This window comes from Schistocerca nitens, chromosome 2 (genome assembly GCF_023898315.1).
Source record: "Schistocerca nitens isolate TAMUIC-IGC-003100 chromosome 2, iqSchNite1.1, whole genome shotgun sequence".
NCBI lineage: Eukaryota > Metazoa > Arthropoda > Insecta > Orthoptera > Acrididae > Schistocerca > Schistocerca nitens.
This window is the reverse complement of record NC_064615.1, coordinates 878963623-878989401: the sequence shown is the minus strand read 5'-3', so window position 1 is coordinate 878989401 and position 25779 is coordinate 878963623. Positions and strand designations below refer to the sequence as shown.

The following is a 25779-nucleotide window of genomic DNA, read 5'->3' as shown; positions in this document are numbered from 1 at the left end:
TGCCACCATACAGAGAGACCTTCAAGGTGGTGGTTCAGATTGCTGTACACACCGGAACCTCTAATACCCAGCAGCACGTCCTCTTGCACTGATGCGTGCCTATATTCGTCGTGGAAAACAATCGACAATTTCATCAAGACACTGTTGGTCCAGATTGTCCCCCTCCTCAACGGCGATTCAGCGTAGATCCCTCAGAGTGGTTGGTGGGTCACGTCGTCCATAAACAGCCGTTTTCAATCTATACCAGGCATGTTCGATACGATTAATGTCTGGAGAACACGCTGGCCACTCTAGTCGGGCGATGTCGTTATCCTGAAGGAAGTCTTTCACAAGATGTGCGCGATAGGGCGCGAATTGTCGTCAATGAAGACAAATGCCTCGCAATATGCTGCCGATATCAGTCGGAGGATGGCATTCACGTATCGTACAGCCGTTTCAGCGCCTTCCACGACTACCAGCGGCGTACGTCGGCCCCACATAATGCCAGTCCAAAACAGTAAGGAACCTCCACCTTGCTGCACTCGCTGGACAGTGTGTCTAAGGCGTTCAGCCTGACCGGGTTGCCTCCAAACACGTCTCCGACGATTGTATGGTTGAAGGCATATGCGACACTCATCGGTGAAGAGAACGTGATGCCAATCCTGAAGTGTCCATTCGTCTTGTTGTTGGGCCCATCGGCACCGCGCTGAATGGTGTCGTGATTGTAAAGATGGACCTCGCCATGGACGTCGGGAGTCAAGTTCCGCATCATGCAGGCTAATGCGCATAGTCTGGGTCGTAACACGACGTCCTGGGGCTGCACGAAAAGCATTATTCAACATGCTGGCGTTGCTGTCACGGTTCCTCCGAGCCATAATCCGTAGGTAGCGGTCATCCACTGCAGTAGTAGCCCTCGGACGACCTGTGCGAGGCATGTCATCGACAGTTCCTGTCTCTCTGTATCTCCTCAATTCCAAACAACATTGCTTTGGTTTACTCCGAGATGCCTGGACACTTCCCTTGTTGAGAGCCCTTCCTGGCACAAAGTAACAATGACGGACGCGATCGAACCGCAGTATTGACCGTCTAGGCATGGCTGAACTACGGACAACACGAGCCGTGTACCTCCTTCCTGGTGGAATGACTGGAACTGATCAGCTGTCGGACCTCCTCCGTCTAATAGGTGCTGCTCATGCATGGTAGTTTACATCTTTGGGCTGGTGACATTTCTGAACAGTAACAGGGACTGTGTCTGTGATACAATATCCGCAGTCAACGACTATCTTCAGGAGTTCTGGGAATCGGGGTGATGCAGCACGTTTTTTGATGTGTGTATGTATATAACAGCGATATACTTAAGATTTATCTACATCCACTAACCTTAATAATTATTTGTAATATTTGTATTGCTTCGAGAAAAAATCCAATCTAATTACACGAACAAAAAAGAGCTGTGTTTTGACAATACGACGAACCTCGTACAGGTGTGCCGTGTTCGTGCTATCGTCACTGAAGCTTGCAGATTTCGAGCAACGTTAGGCAAAGATAAAACAAGGCGGTCACCGTTCCGCTACTGACCAAAGGAAATGGTGCAGGAGGCATTGTACCCTTTTCAGAAATGCCATCGCTTCGTAATTCCTGTCGTCTGCACGTGGTGATCTGGACGTCCCACCAAATGTCCTATCATCCTGTGTACAAAACCGTCCACTAACTGGTCCCCGATTTTGATGCAAAGTTTGTCGATAATTTCATTTCTATTCTTCTCAATACTTTCGTGTTTGTTTGGTTTACTCTCAGTCCACATTCACTGCTCATTACACATTTCATTCCATTCAACATTTCTTGTAATTCGTTCTCAGTTTCCATGAGGAAAGTACATTAGTGACTCTTCATTAATATTCTCACGCTTACAATTTTTATCCCACTCCTAAACCTAGTATTTCCATCGTTGTTTCTCGATATACAAGTTGAATTGTGCGGAGGAAGACAGTATACTTGTTGCACAACCTTTTTAGTCCCAGAATTTTCATTTTCATTCATTCTTAATGTTCTTTTTTGATTCTTGTATGTACTGCATACTACACTATATTACTTATAGTTTATGCTTATTTTTATGAGCATTGCGCATCATTTTAAGGTGTATAGTCATTTTTGAAGTGCAACAAATCCTATGAAGTAGCCTTAATTTTTCTTAAGTTTTGCTCCCATTATTAAGTGCAAAGTCAGAACTGTCCCTCTGACACCTTTATCTTTACCTTTCCTGAAGCCAAACCGATCGTTACCCCACAGATCCTCAATTTTCTTTGCAATCTTCCTTATGTTATTCTTGGCAGCCATTTTGGTGCATGAGCTGTTAAGTTGATTGTGCCTATGTCCTTGCCTTTAGTATCTTCGACACTGTAAATGATATTTTCAGGAAAATCTAATGGTATGTCTCCAGCCCAATACATCCTACACATCAACTCGGTTGCGACTTCTGGCATCTATTTCAGATAGTCTGCAAGTCTTCGAAAGCTCTTTAACAGACACTCTCTCTAATACTAATTCTCCCACGCTTCCAAATCGACGCTCATTTCTTCTTCTATCACGTCAGTGGTCAGTTCCTTCCCCTCACAGAAGTCCTCAGTACACTCTTTCCATCTACTTACTTTCTCTTCCGCATTTAACAACGGATTTTTCCTTAGCATTTTTAATGTCGACGCTCTTGCTTTTAATTTCTCGCAAAGTTTTTTTAATTTTTCTGTATGCTGAATCTGTCCTTCCGACAATCTTTTCTTTTTCAATTTCTTCACATTTTTCCCGCAGACATTTCGCTCTAACTTTCCAACACTTCCTATTGATTTCACTCCTAGGTGATTTATGTTGGCGTTTTCCTTCCTTTACCTGGGTATTTCTCCTCCCTATTGCTCAAGAACAGACGTATTTATTTCGTCACTGGAGGTTTCTTCGTAGTGCCCTTCCTTGTAACTTAGTAAGGATAACATATATGCAAATGACCTTTGTTACAGATCTTTCGAAAGAAGGAATATTTTAGTGTCATTTGAAACGGAAAACATCTTACAGTTAATAAATATTAGTGCAGCTGCTTGTTATAAGCTGTGCAGTAGCCATATAATTAACAGCTTGCAGGAATTCCTTTTGCTACTATCATAGCGTTTTATGTTCGGGGAAGGCTTTTCACTAAGTTTTAATTGACCAAAAATGGAATGTGTTTATATTCTTGTTGAAGCACAGCGCTTTTTAACAAATAGCTACGGCAACCAACTGATGCTGTAGTTCTTCCCAAGTATATAATAAAGGTTTAGGTTGAATATCTGATCAGGCACAGGCCAGCAAAACCACCTGATTTTCTTCAAACCACGATCAGTGATATGTGATTTGTAGATATCAGCATGGATACAACCGAGCGACAGTAGTGAATTCACTACACATTTGAGAAAACCGGTTCATAAACCATATTTGGGTTTCCCACGGTTTCCCTAACTCAGTAAAGGCCAACACTGGGGTGGTGTAGCGTCTGTGTGAGTGGGAAGGGGATTGACTTGGAGACAAGACAGAAGGAGCTATTTGCTAGACAATTTTCGAGGAAGACATCACCACCACTGTAGGTCTGGACAAACACTCAGTGTGTTGGAGATAATGGCACAGAGGAAGTGACAAACTAGAGACTTTATGACTTACACTACACGGAGGTTTGCTGATGTCGGAAAACTGAGCATTGCTAAAGAATGCTCTTAAAAATTACCACTTTGACAAGTGCATGTTTACTTTAGCATGGCGAAGAAGGGCATTACATAACATGAGCAAAGGGCTACCAAATAATTTCACTAGTGAGACAATGGATTCCATCTCTGCAGAGATAAAGACCACTCAGAAAAAAATTTGCATACTAGTAGGGCAGAGTTCCTCTTAATATCAGACCCTTTGATGCTAGCTGACACGTATTTCGCTGCTAGCTCTCAGGTGAGATCTGCCACTTACAAGGTGTCCAGCGAAGGTGTCCCTGATTTCAAAATTAAATATCTTGAAAATTAAAATCGATAGGCGAGTGCGAAAAACTATATGTTTATTGTAGGGGAGGATTGTCTAACTTGTAAGGAGTTAGCGTACAGAAGGAGAGGTTTAAATCATGTATTCCATTTAACAACGAGTTTTCCTGGTACTGGGATACCACAAGTTAGAACACAATCCTACAACTACAAGTCACAGTTTTCATACACGATTTAATGTTCCAAAAGGACCCGACGCGAAAACCTTTCGCAAGTTGTTCACCAAATTCCAACGGACAGGCAGCGTGGCTGATGATCTAGACGGAAATGTTGGCCCCAGGCAAGCAGTAGTTATTCCTGAAAATGTCGCAACGGTTTCTGAAATCATTCAGAAAAATTCAAGGAAATCTATTGAAGAATTGCAACACCGACTAGTTTGAAGCGTTCCAGTGCGCAGAAAATACTATGACAGAGTGTACACATGTTTCTATTCGGAATCCACAGCCATCTGGCTATACCTACACGTGCTGTGCGATAAAGGGCTGACTTTGCGAACCACATTCTCACATTGGCTGCATCTGGTTCACAGACGAAGCTCACTTCCACCTACGGTGACCAACAGTTGGTCACGATTTTAAGGCAGGTGACCATGATCTGACAATGACTTTAAGGGAGATTCAGTCGCAATAAATTTCAAATGCACAGCTACGTTATATTTTCTTCGAATGGGTGACAACGGAGATTTCAGTGCTGGCCCATTCGAAGCGTTGCGAAATGTTATGTTGTGAGAGACGATTGAGAAAATAATGTAACTAGTGCGATTAAACATAAACGTCTCTGTAATCCGCTTTAGGAAGTCCTTGTTACTTCCGTCTGTTATTTATACCACAGCTGCTGATAAGTACTATGCGAGCGGATCCGTGGGTTGCCAGTAGACCTAATGACCGAGAAAAAAGTAAACATTCCCCCTCTCACGACACCTCCAGACGAGTAGATCAGTCATTCTCTCTCTGCTCTCCGCATTCCATTGACCGAACCGCCTTCTTTATGTAGAAGCATGAATGAAAAAAAATACTATATGTCGACAATAGTATCGATTATTATACTAAGACTTTTTTAGATCTGTCGGTAAGGGAATTTGAACTATCGATAGTAATTTGCGGGATTAGTGTCTATAATAGTGCTCACTCACGAAATATACGGGGGAAACAGTAAGGGAGTCGGGAGGAATTAAAAAGTTTCTATCATACAGGAGATCCCGGCAAAAGTGGGAGAGTTGGTTACAGTACTTCCACAGGAATGGATTCATGAATAACAAACTGGCGATTTCAGAGTTCCAAAAAATCCCCATTTTTGTGAAACGAAACCATCGTACATTCCCAAAGCTACTGTTTTGGCTGCGTTATGTAACAGTGGTATTACTGCCCCTTTTCTCATGCGAGAAACGATCACTAGTGAACGCTACGTTGCAGTTTTGGAGGATCGACGATGCACCGAGTGGTTCATGCAAGATGTGGCCAGACAACATCGTCCCCCACAGATTTCTCTCTTTCTTGATGAATACTTTGCGAACATAGTCATTATATTGGATTATTGCAAATTTACCAGCGCAGGGATAGATTGGCCTCTATATTCGCCCGATCTCACTCCTTGTGACATTGAAAGGCACTTGAAACTTCCCCTTCGAAAATTAAGCATGACAGTGCTGGTAAACTACGTTGAGTTTCAAACAACTGAGCAAAACTGAACGTACTCAGACAGTTCTCTCTTTACTTATTCTGATCATCACTAAACTGACAATATTTTTTTAGCCCAACGCAATCTGACTTTCAATAACACCGACAAAAGAATGGCCCTGACTAACAATAACCTATACCTTTCAGAATCACTTACCATAAAAAAATCTTCGTTACTCTAACTACTGCAATACAGCGAGCACCAATACTGCCAGCTAAATAAAAGATTCAAACTACTCAAGGCACTACCTACTGATAGGCATAGTTAGCAAATTAAAGATTTTGATGGAGAACAAACAATGTATTTACCTTAATAGTGTTCAAAAGTCATAATATATATCAGTTCATGACATCCATTCTTACAAATTTCCTTTTTCTGATGGAAACACGTCCACATCGTCCGCTCTCAAAACTCTTGCATCTCTCTTCCCACATCCACCACTGCTGGCGGCTCACCTCCAACTGCCTAACGCTACGCGCTTTTCACATCAAACAGCCCAACACTACACAAGCGAATCTTCCCACAATGAGTGCAACCAGCCACAGACTGCACACAGCGCAGTCAGCGATTTTCATGCAGAGCACTACGTGCCGTTACCAATATAAAAACCTAAACAGCCTACTTACACACCGTCCATCGGAACCATCCCACCACGCTGGAGGAGTCTCAATCTGCGACCTGTGTAGCATTTGAATCCATTTCCGTTGACGCACTACAGGATATGATGGCAAATTTCATTGTTCGCTTGAGTCACCTCCATACTGCGAGTGTTGATCATTTCGAAAAGATTTTGGTGTAACTGAAAAGACTACTTGCAGAGGACGAGTTTAATTATGCTCACTGATACTGTACGAGCTGCTCAGAGTACAGCGCCATCTCTTAGCAGCTTTTCGAACTGTTTCGAAACTTCTGTATAAATTTCTTACAGTTTTTGCAATAAACGTATCTTTTGTCGCCCTCCTCTTTCGATCTTACTTTTCAGAGTTATTTAATGTTAATATCAAGGACTCCATCGCTGGACACACTGTATCAGAGGTTCCTCAGTACTTCGGTTCCGATTTGCCGACTGACCCTTATGATGGTTCAGCTATGCCTGCGGCTACACTCCTGGCATTTCTGCTCTTTTGCCACACAACACAACCAGCACCCAGATACACTGCTTGCTGGCTCACGTGTGCCGCCTTTATCAACCAACCGGCCATTAAGTGCCTGGTGGTAACAAGAACTAAACCGCACGCAGAACAATTTGTCTGCAACCCTGAGTTAATTGTTAATTCAGTTAGCATATTTATTTTTTACTTTTAATTATTGTGTGAGTAACGTATACGTGTATTACAATAAATTTCAGGAAGCAATCACCCTTGCTGTCGTCCAGAACATAATATTTTGTGAGCTACAATGTACATAAATTCTATTCCTGCACATGGTGCGTCTGCCAACGGCCCTGCCGCAGTGGTAACACCGGTTCCCGTCAGATCACCGAAGTTAAGCGCTGTTGGGCTTGGCTAGCACCTGGATGGGTCACCGTCCGAGTCTGCCGAGCGCCGTTGGCAAGCAGGGTGCATTCAGCCCTTGTGATACCTTCTGAGCACCTACGTGACTAAGAAGTAGCGGTTCCCGTCTCTAAAACTGTCAACGGCTGGGAGAGCGGTGTGCTGACCAAATGACCCTCCAAATCCGCTTCCAGTGACGACTAGCGGCAGAAGATGACACGCTGGTCGGTCGTTACCGTTGGTCCTTACCGGGCCTGTTCGGAGTTTAGATTAAGCATCTAATCCTTTTATTTGATATTCATTGCAAATGCTACACGCAAGTGATGATTTTTATGATCAATAAATGTCATTGATATAACATATGTTTCATCATGAATTTCCGGAGAGGCTCTCCATAGACGTCTCTCAATGTGGAACTTAGCATTTTAACAACGGTGCAAGACGTTCAAAATTTTTACAAAAATGGTGCAAGCTACAGGCAATATGTATGAGAACCAACAACTAACAAGAACAATTTAAGACCAACAAAGACGAGCTTGGATAAGAAAGGAGTGTGATGCGGGGACGCAGTCTTTCTCCCCTACTGTTCAGTCTGTTCATTAAAAATTTTAGCCGCGCGGGATTAGCCCAGCGGTCTAAGACGCTGCAGTCATAGACTGTGCGGCTGGTCCCGGTGGAGGTTCGAGTCCTCCCTCGGGCATGGGTGTGTGTGTGTGTGTGTGTTTGTCCTTAGGATAATTTAGGTTAAGTAGTGTGTAAGCTTAGGGACTGATGACCTTAGCAGTTAAGTCCCATAAGATTTCACACACATTTGAACACTTGAACATTTGAACATTAAAAACTTTATCAACTATTCAACCTAAACCCTGTAGAATACCCCCGGGGAAGAATTGTAGCATCGGCTGGTTGCGGTAGTTACTTTTTAAAAAACGGTATGTTTCAACAAGAATATAGACAAATTCGATTTTCGGTGTACATCGAAGACACAATCACGCAGATAAAAAGAGAGGCTCAGGAGTGAGAGTGAAATTCGTGGTGGAAGGATATCAATGACGACATTCGCTGGTGGCATTTGCTATCCTAAGTGAAATCGAGTATGAATTACAGAACCCACTGAATGGAATGTACAGTCTGCTGAACTCAAGAGTATGGACTGAAAGGAAATCGAAGAAGCAGGCAATGGGGAGTAGCGGAAAAACTGGGGACTTCGAAGTAGTCCAAGTGACGGAATTCTGCTACCTTGCAACCAAAGTGACACGTAATGGACGAAGCAAGGACAATATAAAAAGCGGATTAGTATACGCAAAGAGGGCATTACTGGGTGAAAGAAGTCTACTAGAAACAAACATTGGCTTTGATTTGAGAGCGGTTCTAGGCGCTTCAGTCTGGAACCGCGCGACCGCTACAGTCGCAGGTTCGAATCCTGCCTCGGGCATGGATGTGTGTGATGTCCTTAGATTAGTTAGGTTTAAGTAGTTCTAAGTTCTAGGGGACAATGGCCTCAGATGTCAAGTCCCATAGTGCTCAGAGCCATTTGAGCCATTTTGATTTGAGGGAGACATTTCTGAGACACTGTCTCGAGCACAGAATCGTATGGAAGTGGATTGTGAACTGTCGGAAAACCGTGAAAGAAGAACATCGAATGGTTTAACGTATGTTATTGGAAGATGTCGAAAACCAGATAAAATGAGGAGTGTGTCAGTAGTATCGTGGAGGGAAGAAATATGTGAAAAACACTGACAAGAAGAAGGAACATGTGTCAAGACATCAGAGAATAAAATTTCCATGGTAGTAGAGAAAGTTTTAGAGGGGCAAAGAACCGTAGGAGACGATATAAATTGGACTGACTCATCAAATCAGAATCACAGGACTGATGAAAAAAAGGAAAAAAGAGATTGGTTACTTTAAGCATGGCACGACTATTTTCCGTACCATCCATATCCAATTCGAGACAGAGCTCCATCTTCAGTGATTTGATTGTGACGGTACGCTACACCCACACGTTGTTCCTCCATACAGGACATATACGACTGTAAACTGTTTCCTTAGCATGTGGAATATGCCACTATCTGAAATATTTTCATGCACACTGCGTTCATTTTGCAGTCCGTAACCAACAGTCTGACCTCAAGGTGGAAATAACATACCCAGAGCACCACCACTGCACCGACTGCGACATTCGCCAAAACACGACAGATAAACTGCGCTCACCTCGTATGCGGCAGCTCGATACATGACCTGCTGAGTGCAACATCATGTACCGGTTCTAATTATCTCACGCAAACCTCCGCCCATCGCTCCACACATCGTTCTTTCGATCAATGGTCTACCTGTACGGACAGCATCATGACCATGAGCAGCAGTGTCCTTTCTCCACTCAACAAATCTCCGAGTGTCTTCTGTACCAGACGTACAATACAACTCCTCACCTATGGTTTATAAGTAGTTGGTAAAATACTCTGAGTTGATACGCCGCAGCACGTTGCTCTTCAAACTTCTTCGATGTTCGACGTTTAGATCCCTATGCTGGCCTCTTCTTCAGGATTCTACTGGTCGCTTGAATACTGTCGAAAAACAATGTTGCTTCCACTCATAAAATACTGTTTCCCCTTCGTTTTTCGGGGAAGTGGAAGTTGTTGTTGTGGTCTTCAGTCCTGAGACTGGTTTGATGCAGCTCTCCATGCTACTCTATCCTGCGCAAGCTTCTTCATCTCCCAGTACGTACTGCAGCCTACATCCTTCTGAATCTGCTTAGTATATTCATCTCTCGGTCTCCCTCTACGATTTTTACCCTCCACGCTGCCCTCCAGTACTAAATTGGTGATCCCTTGATGCCTCAGAACATGTCCTACCAACCGATCCCTTCTTCTAGTCAAGTTGTGCCACAAACTCCTCTTCTCCCCAATTCTATTCAATACCTCATCATTAGTTATGTGATCTACCCATCTACTCTTCAGCAGTCTTCTGTAGCACCACATTTCGAAAGCTTCTATTCTCTTCTTGTCTAAACTATTTATCGTCCATGGTTCACTTACATACATGGATGGCTACACTCCATACAAATACTTTCAGAAACGACTTCCTGACACTTAAATCAATACTGGATGTTAACAAATCTCTCTTCTTCAGAAACGCTTTCCTTTCCATTGCCAGTCTACATTTTATATCCTCTACTACTCCCCAAAATAGCAAAACTCCTTTACTACTTTAAGTGTCTCATTTCCTAATCTAATTCCCTCAGCATCACCCGACTTAATTAGACCACATTCCATTATCCTCGTTTTGCTTTTGTTGATGTTCATCTTATACCCTCCTTTCAAGACACTGCCCTTTCCGTTCAACTGCTCTTTCAAGTCCTTTGCTGTGTCTGACAGAATTACAATGTCATCGGCGAACCTCAAAGTTTTTATTTCTTCTCCATGGCTTTTAATACCTACTCCGAACTTTTCTTTCGTTTCCTTTACTGCTTGCTCAATATACAGATTGAATAGCAACGGGGAGAGGCCACAACCCTGTCTCACTCCCTTCCCAGCCACTGCTTCCCTTTCATGTCCCTCGACTACTTTCTGTACAAATTGTAAATAACCTTTCGCTCCCTGTATTTTACCCCTGCCACCTTCAGAATTTGAAAGAGAGTATTGCAGTCAACATTGTCAAAAGCTTTCTCTAAGTCTACAAATGCAAGAAATGTAGATTTGCCTTTCCTTAATCTTTCTTCTAAGATAAGTCGTAGGGTCAGTATTGCCCCACGTGTTCCAACATTTCTACGGAATCCAAACTGATCTTCCCCGAGGTCGGCTTCTACCAGTTTTTCCATTCGTCTGTAAAGAATTATACGTTAGCGGAAGTACTGGGTAAAAATCTCGAAGCTGTCGTTGTTGGGCCTTCGTCATGGGCAAGTACTAAAAGCACATGTTGAAAGGGAGAGGGAATGTTATCCAAAATATAACTGCCGTCGAACCGTCGCAGGCGCTGCTTGTTCAAATGGTTCAAATGGCTCTGAGCACTATGGGACTTAACATCTATGGTCATCAGTCCCTTAGAACTTAGAACTACTTATACCTAACTAACCTAAGGACAGCACACAACACCCAGCCATCACGAGGCAGAGAAAATCCCTGACCCCGCCGGGAATCGAACCCGGGAACCCGGGCGTGGGAAGCGAGAACGCTACCGCACGACCACGAGATGTGGGCAAGCGCTGCCTGATATTTATCGCTCGTCGCGGTTGGGCGTTTACTTCCTTGAAGGCCGGCATCCACGAAGCCGGAATCCTGTATTCGTCATTCCTTCTACAAACACTACTTTCTTTGGCCAGCACTAGTACGTTCTTAGTAATCTATAACCTGGTCACATTCTCCTTGGTGTTCCGCTACCGCAGATTTTACATTTTGTAGTTAACATGCGTAGCGCTAGTGCTCTTCAACACCTTTTCTTTTTGTCCCTGTTCCCCTATACACCGTTCGATATAGCCGGACGTCATTTTATAGACTTCCGCAGAGAGGATGCGGTCAGTCTCGGCCGTTGTAGGTCGGAAGGACTTTACTTTGAATTGACTGAAAAGTCTAATACTTGCACTATTCTTCCGAATAATTCTGCCTATGAGGTCGATTAAACTACTAACGAACGGTAATCTTACAATGTAAGAGGAAGGGTTCCTTATTCTTGTTTGCATTATTGTTACCCCTTCGCTTGAAGGGCCTTTATATGAAATGATGGTTGAAATGGCACTGAGCACATGGGACTTAACGTCTGAGGTCATCAGTCCCCTAGAACTTAGAACTACTTAAACCCAGCTAACCTAAGGACATCACACACATCCATGCCCGAGGCAGGGTTCGAACCTGCGACCGTAGCGGTCACGCGGTTCCAGAATGTAGCGTCTAGAACCGCTCGGCCACTCCGGCTGGCTATGAAATGATCATCATAGCAGTGAGCCATCAATGCTTCACTCAGGAAATCTAACTTTCATCGCAAGGTCTTATTGTCATCGATCCTGAACGCATATGAAGACGAAATGTTCAGAGCTGCTTGTTTCTGGGCTGGATGGTGGAGCGAAGGGACATCTAAATACGTATTTGCGTTGGTAAGCTTCCTGTAAACACTGTGTGCGAGAGTATTGTCACGTATCCTCTAGACTAACATACCTAGGAACGGGAGGCCGAAGTTTTTGGATGAATGTTATTTAGAAAATATTCGGATTTACGTCGCTATTTCTTATTGTGTGGCAATAAAACAAACGTGTCGTCCACATAAAGGAGCCAGCAAGATGGTTTAGTTTCGCTCTACTTAATGTCTTTTATTCGAAATGCCCCATAAGAATGTCAGCCACTACTGGCGGCCAATGTGAGCACATAGTAACACCGTCGGACTGTTCAAAAACTCCCCTTTACATTGAAAATATCTCCACCGACAGAAAAATTCTATCAGGACACACACATCTCAACACGGCGCTTTATCTCAACAGCATTCAGCCATCTAGATGCAGCAGTGGAATCCTGGAGAGAATCTCAGAACAGAGATTGGGACATCGTGCAGTTTGAAGAGGACTCAGATTTTACAGCGACTACGAAAGCCCGAAAGCCTGCAGACTCACTGGTATATAGATGACAAATAGTTTGCCGATTTGGACAGCACTGCTTCAGTGCGATGATGTCTATCAGTTAATGAGCGAGATCTGTCATTGTGGAGGTTGTGTTTAGCTCTTTCCTCATGTTAAAAATTCACAATAATATTGCAAATAGTGGGCCTGGGCGGATGTAAATCCTGTGAGAGCTTCTTGCCGGACTCGCTGAAATTGCTGGCTCCCATTATCATGTTGGACCTGTAGATGTTCTTATGTCTGTGATGTCACCGCACCCCTCGTTCATCTGAGATTAACAAAGAAGTCAGTATTGTGCTGGGTGTTCTCAGCATCTGTTGTTGCGTCCATAGAGTATGTTTACCTATGGAATGATCTTAGCCCACTGTGCATATTCTCAACATTAAACTGGGCTAGTCATGTGATTCTGGGGCGACGCTGTTCGTCTGCAATTTCCTGTGATAGCGAAATTTGAATATTACACGTATTCGACTTTTTTGATGTACCTTTCTGCACCTATGAGTTTTAGTAACAGCTGTAGTGCAGTACTGTCGATGCCACGGATGTGAAGAGAAGTTTGTGAAAGCAGAAACAGCTACTTTTCATAGGTATGTACAACAGATTTATAATTGTAAATGTCATATTGATATGAGGCACTTTTATATGTCGAAAAATATCGAGACACAGAATTATAAAGTCTTGTAGAGAGAATTTCTGCGGTTTTATGACCACGTGTTTACGAGACAAGTGCTAGATAAATTTACAAGTGTGTTCCAGTAAACGGCATGGTGCTACGTTCATTGCAGATAAAATTTATACATGTTAGTCTGATTAATTTCCTTCAATTTACACAGGTACTCAAACCCTTGCGTTTATCTAAGTACTTCTGCGTGAGACAGTTTCCTAGATAGTGTCATTGTAACGTAATCAATTACAACAGATTTGACAATATGAGTCAGTGCAGTAGAGAACCTCAAAAAAATACTGTTGGCTGTTACTTCTTTCATTACTCCATTTTCGAACACTGATCTAGTATTTTTTATTTTTTTGGGCTTACTCTATGGTTATTCTTTTCTGATAAGATCTGATGAGATGGCGAAGAAATGTTAGGTACACTATTTGATCAAATGTATCCGAACACCTGGTTGAAAATTGCCTACAGTTTCGTTGCACCCTCCATCGGTAATGCTGGAATTTAGTGTGGTGTTGGCCCGCCCTTAGCCTTTATGACAGCTTCCACTCTCGCAGACATACGTTCAGTCAGGTGCTGGAAGGTTTCTTGGGGAATGGCAGCTCATTCTTCTCGGAATGCTGCACTGACGAGAAGCATCGATGTCGGTAGGTGAGGCCTGGCACGAAGTCGGCGTTCCAAAACATTCTAAAGGTGTTCTATAGGATTCAGGTCAGGACCCTGTGCAGGCCAGTCCATTACAGGAATGTCATTGTCGTCCAACCACTCCGCCACAGGCCGTGCATTATGAAAAGGTGTTGAAAGATGCAATCGCCATTCCAGAATTTCTCTTCAACATTGGGAAGCAAGAAGGTGCTTAAAACATCAATGTAGGCCTGTACTGTGACAGTGCCACGCAAAACAACAGGGGGTGCAAGCCCGCTCCATGGAAATTATGACCACTCAGTAATACCACCCTCTCCGATGATGGATGGATGATGGATGGATGATGGATGGATGGATGATGATGCGTTGGGTTGAAGGGGCGCTCGACATCACGTTCATCAGCGCCCTGTCGAAAAGTTAACATGAAATCTCATGGGTGGGGACGAAGGCTGTCCCCACATGCAGAGCAGTTTATAACGTACTAAAGTCTGCCACCCTTCCCCACCAGTTGGAATGAGGGCTGATAGTTCACAAAATTTCACCACTCTGTTAACACTGGTATCGGTATCTGCCAGGACCGTGGGCAGATCTCCAGTGAGACCAAGGGCTGTCCTAATACCAGTATACAGGACACACGTAGCCACAATATGCTGAACTGAAAGCGGCACGCCACAAACTTCACAGAAAGGTGGATCCTCCCCCCGGAGGAGGAAGCCATGTGTGAAAGGGCTATGTCCGATGCGCAGTCTGGTAAGCAAAACCTCCTTCCAGCGGCGAGGCTGACACTAAGTCCGCCAAGCTTTTGTGGTCGGTTTGAGCGACCGCAGTTTGTTGTCCGACATCTGCAACCATTCAGTCTCCGACTGACACATGATGCATCTGTCAGAAAATAAGATAATGGCGTGAAACGGGATGGGACATAGATGGACAGCACCATCCCAACATGCTTCCTTGGCAGCTTTATCAGCCATGTCGTTACCCTGTATTCCAATGTGGCCAGGTACCCAGCAAAAGATCACCTCCTTGCCACGGCGTTGGAGCCGCTGTAAGCAGTCATGGATGAGCTGAATCAGCGGGTCTCCCGGATACATTTGGTGAAGCGCTTGCAGTACACTAAGAGAGTCGGAACAGATAATAAAACTCGTACGGTGATGTCTGTGAACCCTCCCCAGTGCCATTAGAATGTCATATGATTCCGCATCATAATTTGCAAATTATCCCTTTCAGGGAAAACCACAGAACAACCGAGAGCATTCCCCTGCTGGGATCCATCTGTATAAATAACGATAAAAGTATGGTACATACTTAAAATAGACGAAAACAAAGTTGTAAAAACCGTATCTGGAGTACAAGCTTAAAATCACTTTGGGCCTCCGAAGACACCAAGGCGGCAGTGCGTTCCATCCCTGGGTGTGTATTTTCATGCCTGAGAGATCCAGATCCTTGAGGCAGTCCGTAGCACGTATACCAAATGGCTAGGGGGCTTGGGGCCGATTTCTGAACAGTCACCCTCTCCGAATTTTACTGTTGGCACTTCACACGCCGGCAGATGACGTCCACCGGGCATTCGCCATACGCACACCCTGCCATCGGATAGCCACATTGTGTGCAGTGATTCGTCACTCCACACAAAGTTTTTCCATTGTTCAATCAACCAATGTTTACGCTCCTTACACCAAGGAAGGCGTCGTTTGGCATTTACTGGCGTGATGTGTGGCTTACGAGCAGCCGCTCGACCATGAAATCCAAGTTTTCTCACCTCCAGTCTAGTCTGACCCCGGTAGCTGAGTGGTCAGCGTGACGGAATGTCAATCCTAAGGTCCCGGTTCGATTCCCGGCTGAGTCGGAGATTTTCTCCACTCAGGGACTGGGTGTTGTGTTGTCCTTATCATCAACATTTCATCCCCATCGACGCGCAGGTCGCCGTAGTGGCGTCAACTTGAAAGACCTGCAACCAGGCGAACGGCCTACCCGAAGGGAGGCCCTAGCCACACGACATTTCATTTCACCTCCAGGCTAGCTGTCATGGTACTTGCAGTGCATCCTGATGCAGTTTGGAAATCCTGTGTGATGTTCTGGATAGGTGTTTGCCTATTTTTACGACCCTCTTCAACTGTCGGGGGCCTCTGTCAGTCAACAGACGAGGTCGGCCTGCACGTTTTTGTGCTGTACGTGTCCCTTAACCTTTTCCACTTCACTATTGCATCGGAAACGGTGGACCTAGGGATGTTTAGCAGTGTGGAAATTTTGCGTACAGACGTATGACAAGTGACACCCAGTCACGCGACCGTGTTCAAAGTCAGTGAGTTCCGCGGAGCGCTCCATTGTGCTCTCTCACGATGTCTAATGACTACTGAGGTCGTTGATATGGAGTACCTGGCAGCACAATGCATCTAATATGAAAAACGTGTTTTAGTTGTCTATAAAAAGCAGAAGGGTAAGTAAAGAAAAATTGAAAGTAATAATGGACAAGCAAATGGTGTATATCACTTTCCGTATTTACTATAACAATTTCATACTTCCTACTGCGTTGGTTTTTCATGACACTTCGGCGCCGACTACAGTGTCATTGGAACGTAAATAATTAGATGAGACATTCTACAATATGTGTAAGTGGAATAGAAAACGTAAAAAAAATTTGTTGGCTGTCACTTCTTGTCCTGTTACCGAAAAAAATAAAAAATAAAGTGGAATCTGAGCTATGATACCGTGGCAAAAACCGTAATACCATTGCTCTTCACATTTTTAAGCCAACTTCAGTTCCTGGTATCAGATTGTCAAAATGTTTGTAAAACGCTTGTACGAAGTTTCTTGGTATTCCTGAAGGTGGTCTGTCTGTAGCAGCGAAGTAATAACATTCAAAATATGGTAAGCACTCTACGGGCTAAAATGCGCCGTCCCAGAATAATATGACTTGAATGCAAGAGATGTTGCGAGCAGAATTCTCGTTCTGAGCATTCAAATTCTCACTCCATAGATATTTATACTCTGTGGTTACGTAGTCGGGTTCTACTTCCAGAGGAACGTTCACCACACGCTGTTGAATTCGGTACAGTCCTATTCAATTATAAAGCGTACATCTAGGCTTCAGCCTGGAGCAGTGCAGCCCCGTATACGGCACTTCTAACTCACCAATTACCTTCCACGCGCCTCGCCTTAATTATGGGTGTGAGTTGATGTAGGAGGGAGGGCGGGGGAAGGGGGGGCATTCGCTGAGTATGGATCAACAAGCTTGTAGCCCTCCCACGCCGCTAAGAAGACGTGGTGACCTGCTTCACGAGAACGCACAGGCATTGATGCGTTGGGCGTGCGTTGGAATGCATAAACAAACAGCGATAAAATTTCAGACTTGGTGCGTCCATACGTAAAACGTTTTTTTGTACATTTTTCTTCCTTTCTCAAAATATTCGTCCTTAAAAGTTATACATTTTTCCATGCGTCCGATTCAATTCCGTAAACATATTTTTTCTATTGTGTGTTGGTACCTTACACGGATGATCCTGGGAGAATTCAACAGCATTCTGAAGTACTGAAGTCCACGCAGTCTTTTGTTTGACATAAGCGAATCAAAAAGGACAGTCAGGCTACAAACCAAGTGAATAATGGCAATGGAAAGTTAATCCAACGAAGGAAATGCAAAATCATCACAGCGAATCTTAACAAGAAACGAAACGTGGATATGTTCGTACGAGCCGGAAAATAGGTGTCTGTCACCTGTGTGAATGTTCGAAGAAAACCGAAAAACGGATTCTTTCTCGAAGCAGTTCCAAGAAAGTGATCACATGTTTTTTTTGGTCACACTGTACATGTGACAACCATTGCAGTTCATGATGAATAGTATACAATGGTTTCATTGCTCCAAGTTATGAACGAAATAAGAATAAGCAATCGTGACTGCTCCACCATTTTTCATTATGACGATGCCAATTGTCAAAAATCAACTGTCTGCTGAAGAAAATGGTTCAAATGGCTCTGAGCACTATGGGACTTAACATCTGAGGTCATCTGTCCCCTAGAACTTAGAACTACTTGAACCTAACTAACTTAAGGACATCACACACATCCATGCCCGAGGCAGGATTCGAACCTGCGACCATAGGGGTCGCGCGGTTCCAGGCTGTAGCGCGTAGAACCGCTCGGCCACTCCGGTCGGCTGTCTGCTGGAGAAACGCATCGATTAGTATCTAGTTCGCCATTTTCACTTTATTGGTGATCTAATAACTTCAATTTATTTCCTTATGTCAAACAAAAAATACCTAGGTATTAATTTTACATGTTGTCGTCACCTCAAGCAGTTGTTGAATCTTCCCAAAAAGTTATTTTGAGGCAGCAACATCAAAATGTTTCTAGAACCAATTTGAACCCAAACTAAAGTGTATACATTTTAAAGGCGAATAGCCTGAGGAACGCTCAAAATATTTGCACCATTTGTATAAACTGGAAAGGTAGTCATCAAGGTCTCCGTCTTTTTGGAGGCAGCACAGATCAATCCTAATTATTTCAAAGTCAGTGCACTTTTTCTAATTTTCTTTATTGACGAACTTGGCATTTTGCACTGTAGGTATTGAATGCGAATGTGATTATTCGTCCAGTCCCTGCATCCCCTCCGAGGACTGCGAAGTTGCAATTTACGTAAGGCACCGTGTGTTGAGACATACTTTTGAATTTTGTACATCGTTAGACTCTTTTCATTCCTGGCGATTACGTGGCCGTCAGCGCAACAACTACTGTATCAACTTGAACTAATAGCTGTAAAGAGTAGATGTGCTTTCGATCAGCCAGTTGTGATCAGGCAGTGTTAAATCGTGTGTCGACGTTGTGTCAAATCGCAATGGAGCTCTGAACTGAACATCACTATACCATGTTTCCAAGACAGTCTCCAGTATGTTTTGAAGAAGAGAAAAGTGCGTGCAAAATTGTACCGCACACATTGAGTCCCAAACAAAAACGACGACATGTGAACTGTAGCCAGGATTCGATCAAACGAGAAACGGCGATAATTCTTTTCTGTTGAAACCCATCACGGGTGACGAACCAACCATAAAACGTCGAAGTGCAGACTGGGTCTCTGATGGTTTGCCAAGAACGAAGAGCGTGTGAATGTGACGCGCTATTTGAGAAACATCCCAAAGAAACAGTTACTACATATAAAACCTTATGCATTATAGCCACCATCTTAAATTTTCTCAGTTTTTTTTATTAATCCAGTCTCGAAGTTTTCTGAACTGACAGAGCATGTGTTTTACACACACACACACACACACACACACACACACACACACACACACACACACACACACAGTAATGGCTCATTTTAAGTCCACACCAGGACAATGTGAGACCCGAACTCCTGACTTTCACTTTTTCGAAATAGCGACAATACCCCAGACCAAGGAGGAGATCGGGCTATGCTTTAGTCGATATATATCAAGGATATAGGACAGGGACAATCAGTTACATAACAAGCAAAAGAAGTGCATTTTCTAAGCTACTGCAGCATACTATCAGAGAGAAAGAGTGATAGGGATGGGGGGGGGGGGAGGGGAAATGAGAGAAGGAGCCAGATCGGCGCTGAAAGCTAGAAATCTTCGTCGCCACTGGCGATTCCAGCTGATGTGTCAGTTTTTACTGTCATGTATCTGCCATAAAAAATGCTCTAGAACTGAAATGCGAAATCTATGCATGAGAATGCCCTTTTCAAGCCTCTCACGGATGTTCTTGCTCTCGCGCGTGACTGAAGTATTTCGTTGTCAGTAGCCACAGAGTGAAGAATGACCACGTTTCTGTTCAACAACCGTCCATTACACGGCCAACCAAGCGAAGCGTGAGGTACGCGATCTTTACTTGTGATGAGCTTGGATGACAGTAGTCTGTAGGTTCCGCAAACTTCCGAGAAGATACTGTCATTCATAAACCGCTAACATGTTCCTTAAAAGTTTCTCTTTTCGTAATAACTTAAATATACTAAGTCTTAAATACTACTTTACAATAAACATCGTCAGTTTGATGACTGGTACTCCCCTAGATCCCCCCATCACCATTTTCCCTTCTCATGAAATTAACTATCACGTTTGGCGGCAGCTACTATAATACCAAAAGACTCTTATTAGATTTTTATTTACGAATATGTACTTTCGCGCCAGGAACAATTGCAAAGAGTGTGCGCCTTGAGCTGAAAAATAATCGTTAGTTTATGAACACATTTTCATAAATGGACATGTCATTAACCTTGCTCGCTGTTGATTACAGATGTCACGGAATGGTGATACACTTCGACGCGATTGCTGGATGAGTTGCTGCCAGGAGTTGCCTGACAGAAATTCTTAAAATAAATAAGCATCAATTAGTATTACCAACCTATAGCAACTTCTGTGCAGCAAGTGAAACACTCTACAACCACCGACATCCGTGAACCAACGGTTGGCAACGCGCTGCAAGGAATGCCGGTCGCATATGCGAACCGCGTGCTTTGATACTTGCCATGTGAAACCCGGATCAGCGTGAATAGTCCGGCACCCCAAGCTGTCGAAGCAGGAAAACGGCTGCATCACTCCGCGATCGTAGCGGCTACTGAAGAACCGATGTCGGACTTTTCCGGTTGTCTGTGTAACCAAACTGACCGAGCGCTCACAACTACGGCGAGTCACGAGCATGCGCCATACGATGCTGACACCTCCTGACATCTCTCGGCGAACAGCGGTACTACGTCCGTTGCGCGCTCAGTTCCTCGACATCAGCTGGTTCCGTCAAAACAAATCTTAATTGCGTCTGTAAGACACCGCCTGACATTTATCGCATGCATCCACAGATTTAGTTATTTTACAGCTTCTGTTTACACTAGCAGAACGGACATACGTCACTGTAATTTGGCCCTGTTGGACTTGTTATTTTTGTACTGCATCATCGCGTTTCTATCCTTCTCACAGAAGCTGCAGGGCACGCAGCAAGCGAGCTGCGTCAGCGGCGGCAAGGTCACGCACATTCAGCGAACAGGGCATTATAAAAAGCCATGTCCCAGTCACTGCGTATATTCGCGTTACACTACAACATATTTTGACATTACAGAAACTGTTATTCTTTTATAAAACAGATCTGTTGCCGCGAGCGACAATTGTACCATCTTGAAATTTTTATAACAGTTTCTTCTTTATCCATCGGAAAGATAACCATGATTGACTCATAAACAGTACATATACTTAAATCCAGTTACGACATAAAAGGTGAAAAGAAATGATTTAAACTACAGTTAAATTAAACAAAATTACCTTCCGAAAATTACCGTTTCGTTGCGGCCGCCACATTACGCAGTAACAGTATCTACTCCGATTTTTAATACCTTGATCGCAGCACTGAATGTGCCAGGTTTCTGGTTTAGCCTCTGTTTCCATTATTCCTGCGTTATGTATCCTTTATTAGAACCAACAAGAGGGCAAGAGTAATAAGCTCAGCTGTGTAAGTAGTCACGGATTTCCAAAGAAGTGTCGAATTACGTTCATGTTTTACATTTTTTAGTTCAGCCTTTTACTTTAATTCGCCATCAACTATTTTTTTCACGTACTGGACTACTACACCTACATCTACAAACACACACACACTCCACAAGCTACTGAGTAGCGGACGGTACCCTGTACCACTATTAGTCCTTTCCTTTTCTGTTCCACTCGCAGACAGAGCGAGGGAAAAACGACTATCTATATGCCTCCGAATGAGCACTAGTTTATCGTATCTTCGTGGTCCTTACGCGAAATGTATGTTGGAGGCAGCAGGATCGTTCTAGTCAGCTTCAAATGCCGGTTCTCTAAATTTTCTTAAAAGTCTTCCTCCAAAAGAGCGTCGCCTTCCCTTCAGGGGTTCCCATTTGAGTTCCCGAAGCATCTCCAAAACACTTGCGTGTTGTTCGACGCTACCGGTAACAAATCTAACAGCCCGTCTCTGAATTTCTTCTATGCCTTGCTGTAATCCTACCCGATGCTTAACCCAGACACTCGAGCAGTACTCAAGAACAGATCGCACGAGCGTCCTGTGTGCGGTCTCCTTTACTGGTTAACCACACTTTCCTAAAATTCTGCCAGTAAACCGAAGTGGACATTTCGCCTTCCCTGCCACGGTCCTCACATGCTCGTTCCATTTGATACAGCTTCGCAATATTGCGAACAGAGATTTAAATGAAATAACTGTTGTAAAGTTGATGCCTCAAGTTGTTCTGAAAGCGGTGCTGATATTCAAGACAATAAAAGCGGGTTAAAAGCTGTGAGCTGTCTGGGGAAGTAAACCTTGCATTACCGAGCAACTGTTTCACCAGGTATCCAGTCTGGCTTACCAAATTCCCAACCAGACTAACATTAATTATAATCTTTTAATAGTCATCTTACGACAACCGGTGATATATATATATATATATATATATATATATATATATATATATATATATATATATATATATAAAAGGAGAATTGAAATAAAAAGAAATAAATCACTTTATATATGGACATTTATTTTGACATTGATCATTGTTCCGTTAAAATTTCAGCACATTAAACTTGATTCATAACTAAATTGGTGCCTTATTTAGGATTGTGAAAATGTGAGTTTGTAATCTTACGGAACACATCAAATATGGAGCCAAGATTGGGAGACTGCATACAACACTGCGTTCATAAAATAACACACAAAGAACGTTGAAACATATGCAAGAGGATATTAACCACAACCAATCGATTCAATTTTCACCCAAAGAAGTTACGTTCGTAGCGCAATCCTGCCCGTCATCAAATTACCACACACTGGTATACTAAATTCATACTACCTCTCTGTGAAATCTTCCCGAAAAGAATAGCTGAGGGCTACTTTGATGATTACACCACATGCTTCACGTGGTCAACTTGGTTTACACAAAGAGTGTAACTCCACAATAATTTTGATAATTAAAATAAATTACGTCGAAACGCAATTTACTAAAGAAAAACCTCGAACTGGTTACTATCGTCTTACTTTTAACCTGATAGGTCAAACAATTGTATAAGCAGGTGGTACTGGTCTCACAAAGTACACCCCAAGTGGCTTGAACATAAAGAAAAGTTGCTATATTGGAAAATATTGTCAAGATGAGACGTTATATCTCACGCACATTCGCATTTAAGATTGATGATCTTAGTTAGAGTTACAGATCAGCAACTCGTGGTTCTACTTTACTCACAAAGTAGTGACAAAGCACCTACTGGAAGATATTCTGAACTTCACACTCGAATTACACTGCGTTGGAATTTAAGATAATATAAGATAATTTAGATCTAAACCTGAAATAAAGGCGATTAAATTTTCAGTTAGGCTGAACTTAAGAAATCCATTGTCCTATGGACTTAGCAGATGCGCGCTTAGCCGGAGATCTTACCACTTCAGACGCTCGCTGCCGACAGACTGGCGTGGGCCCCTACTGAGGGTGCCTCACAGATACAAACGGAAGTGACCAGAGAGGCAGCTTCCTATATCAACATGACAAGGGATGGACAGGACCATACTAAGAATAGAAACCTTTTTGCTTTTAGAAAGCGTAGCTACCTGTTCCGACGTTGGTCCTACTGTTCTCTAGCAGACAGGCTTGTCTGCTACCATCAAGCATACAACTAGAATTACATTTGCTCATTCATCCTTTCACACAGAAGGGGAGGGGGATGACAGTATCTTATCATATACAGTACATAAAAGAAAGCGGATGTAGGTTCCGTATGAGACTGTGTGGCATGAATTACATATAAACTGTGTTTTAAAGTGTAGTAGTGTGACAGATCGTTCTTGATTATGTGTAAAAGTAACACGTTCCACTGCTCAGTCTCCTCCCAGATAGAGTCAGAAACACCACAGTAAATTTAGAAGTGGAATGTATGCTGTAAATGACAACAGATTTAAGAAATTAACATGAAAGGAATCCAACAGAGGCCTTTCACTGTGTGAAGCAGGACGCTATAATGCTGCATCTGAACATTGCGGGTTTGTTTTTCTCACTCATTCCCACTAACTTACATTTTTCTACATTTAGAGCTAGTTGCCATTCATCAGACCATGCAGAAATTTTGTCTAAGTCATCCTGTAACTCCCTGTAGTCACTCATTTTCAACACCTTCCCGTACATCATAGCGTGATCAGTACACAACTGCACATTGCTGCCCACCTTGTCCGCCAAATCATTCATGTATACAGAAAATAACACCGAGTGAGGTGGCGCAGCGGCTAGCACACTGGACTCGCATTCGGGAAGACAACGGATCAATCCCGCGTCTGGGTATCCTGATTTCGGTTTTCCGTTATTTCCCTAAATCGCTCCAGGCAAATGTAGGGATGCTTGCTTTGAATGGGCACGGCCGACTTACTTCCCCGTCCTTCCCTAATCCGATGAGTCCGATGATCTCGCTGTCTGGTCTCCTCCCCCAAACTACACACACACAGAAAATAACAGCGGTTCTATCACACTTTGCAGAGGCACTGCTTACGATACCCTTGTCTCTGATGAACACTCGCCGTCGAGGACAACGTACTTGGCTTCTATTACTTAAGAAGCCACTCACATGTCTGAGAACCTATTCCGTATGCTCGTACCTCCGACAGTAATCAGCAGTGGCGCACCGCGTCACATGTTTTTCGGATCTAGGAATATGGAATCTGCCTGTTGCTCATCATCCATAGTTCCGAGTATACGAGGTCCGTACAAAAATTCTGGAACATTCGTAATTTCGCGCCAGTGATACGTCGGAGTGAAATGCGGTTGGCATCGCTGCACACCCCCGTGTTTAATATGCAACTGCTGGAAGTTTCATTGTTGTATGTCTGTTAGTTATTGTCCAATGCTGTATTGAAACGTTGTGTTGCACAGTTTGCGGATTTCGAGACGGTAGAGTTAGAGGAGCAACGCATCTCCATTAAATTTTGAGTAAAACTCAGGAAATCCTTTACACAGACACATCAAATGATGCAAGAAGCCTACAACGATGAGTGCTTAAGCCGTATCCTGTGTTACGAATTTTCCACACGGTTTAAAAATGGCCAGCCGGAAGTTAAAGATGACTCTCGTTCAGGACGCCCTTCGACGTCTACCGACGACGTCCATATCAGGAACGCCAACGAAACTGTTCGTGCCAATCGAAGACTGTCTGTCCCATAGATTGGAGAAGACTGTAACATTTCTGTTGGATCATGTCATGAAATCCTGACACAGCATCTTGGAATGTATCGTGTTGCCGCCAAATTAGTCCCACGGCTCAAGAGTCAAGACCAGAGAGCCTCGCAATCTGCGAAGAGCTTTTGGATCGCGAAAATGAGAACGAGATGTTCCTTAAGAGAATCATAACTGGAGATGAGACGTGGGTCTACGGTTATGATGTTGAGACGCTGAAAGGACGAAGATTTGCTACGATAAAAGAGATAAAATTCGCAGACGGCGCTTAGAGCGATCCAGCAAAAGGCGTACCAAGACTGCTTCCGAAAGTGAAAACGCCGTTGGAAGCGATGTATCAGTTGTGGAGGAGAGTATTTCGGAGACCAAGCACATTAAGTAAAAGGTAAGCGTAGAAAAGTTTTGTGGACAAAGTTCCGGATTCCTTTAACAGACCTCGTATCATGTAAGAAAAGGGCTCTATGAATTTCACACGAGCTATGCTTTCTAAAACAGCG

At 43.5% G+C, this 25779-nt stretch overlaps 1 protein-coding gene and 1 pseudogene across 6 annotated transcripts in view; both read left to right on the top strand.

Annotated features, from left to right (window-relative positions):
- The window catches only part of LOC126237173 (uncharacterized), a 753602-nt gene that overhangs the window by 509382 nt on the left and 218441 nt on the right, over nt 1-25779 (top strand). The gene's annotated exons all lie outside the window — the stretch shown is intronic.
- Nucleotides 7140-7258, top strand: LOC126238321 (5S ribosomal RNA; annotated as a pseudogene).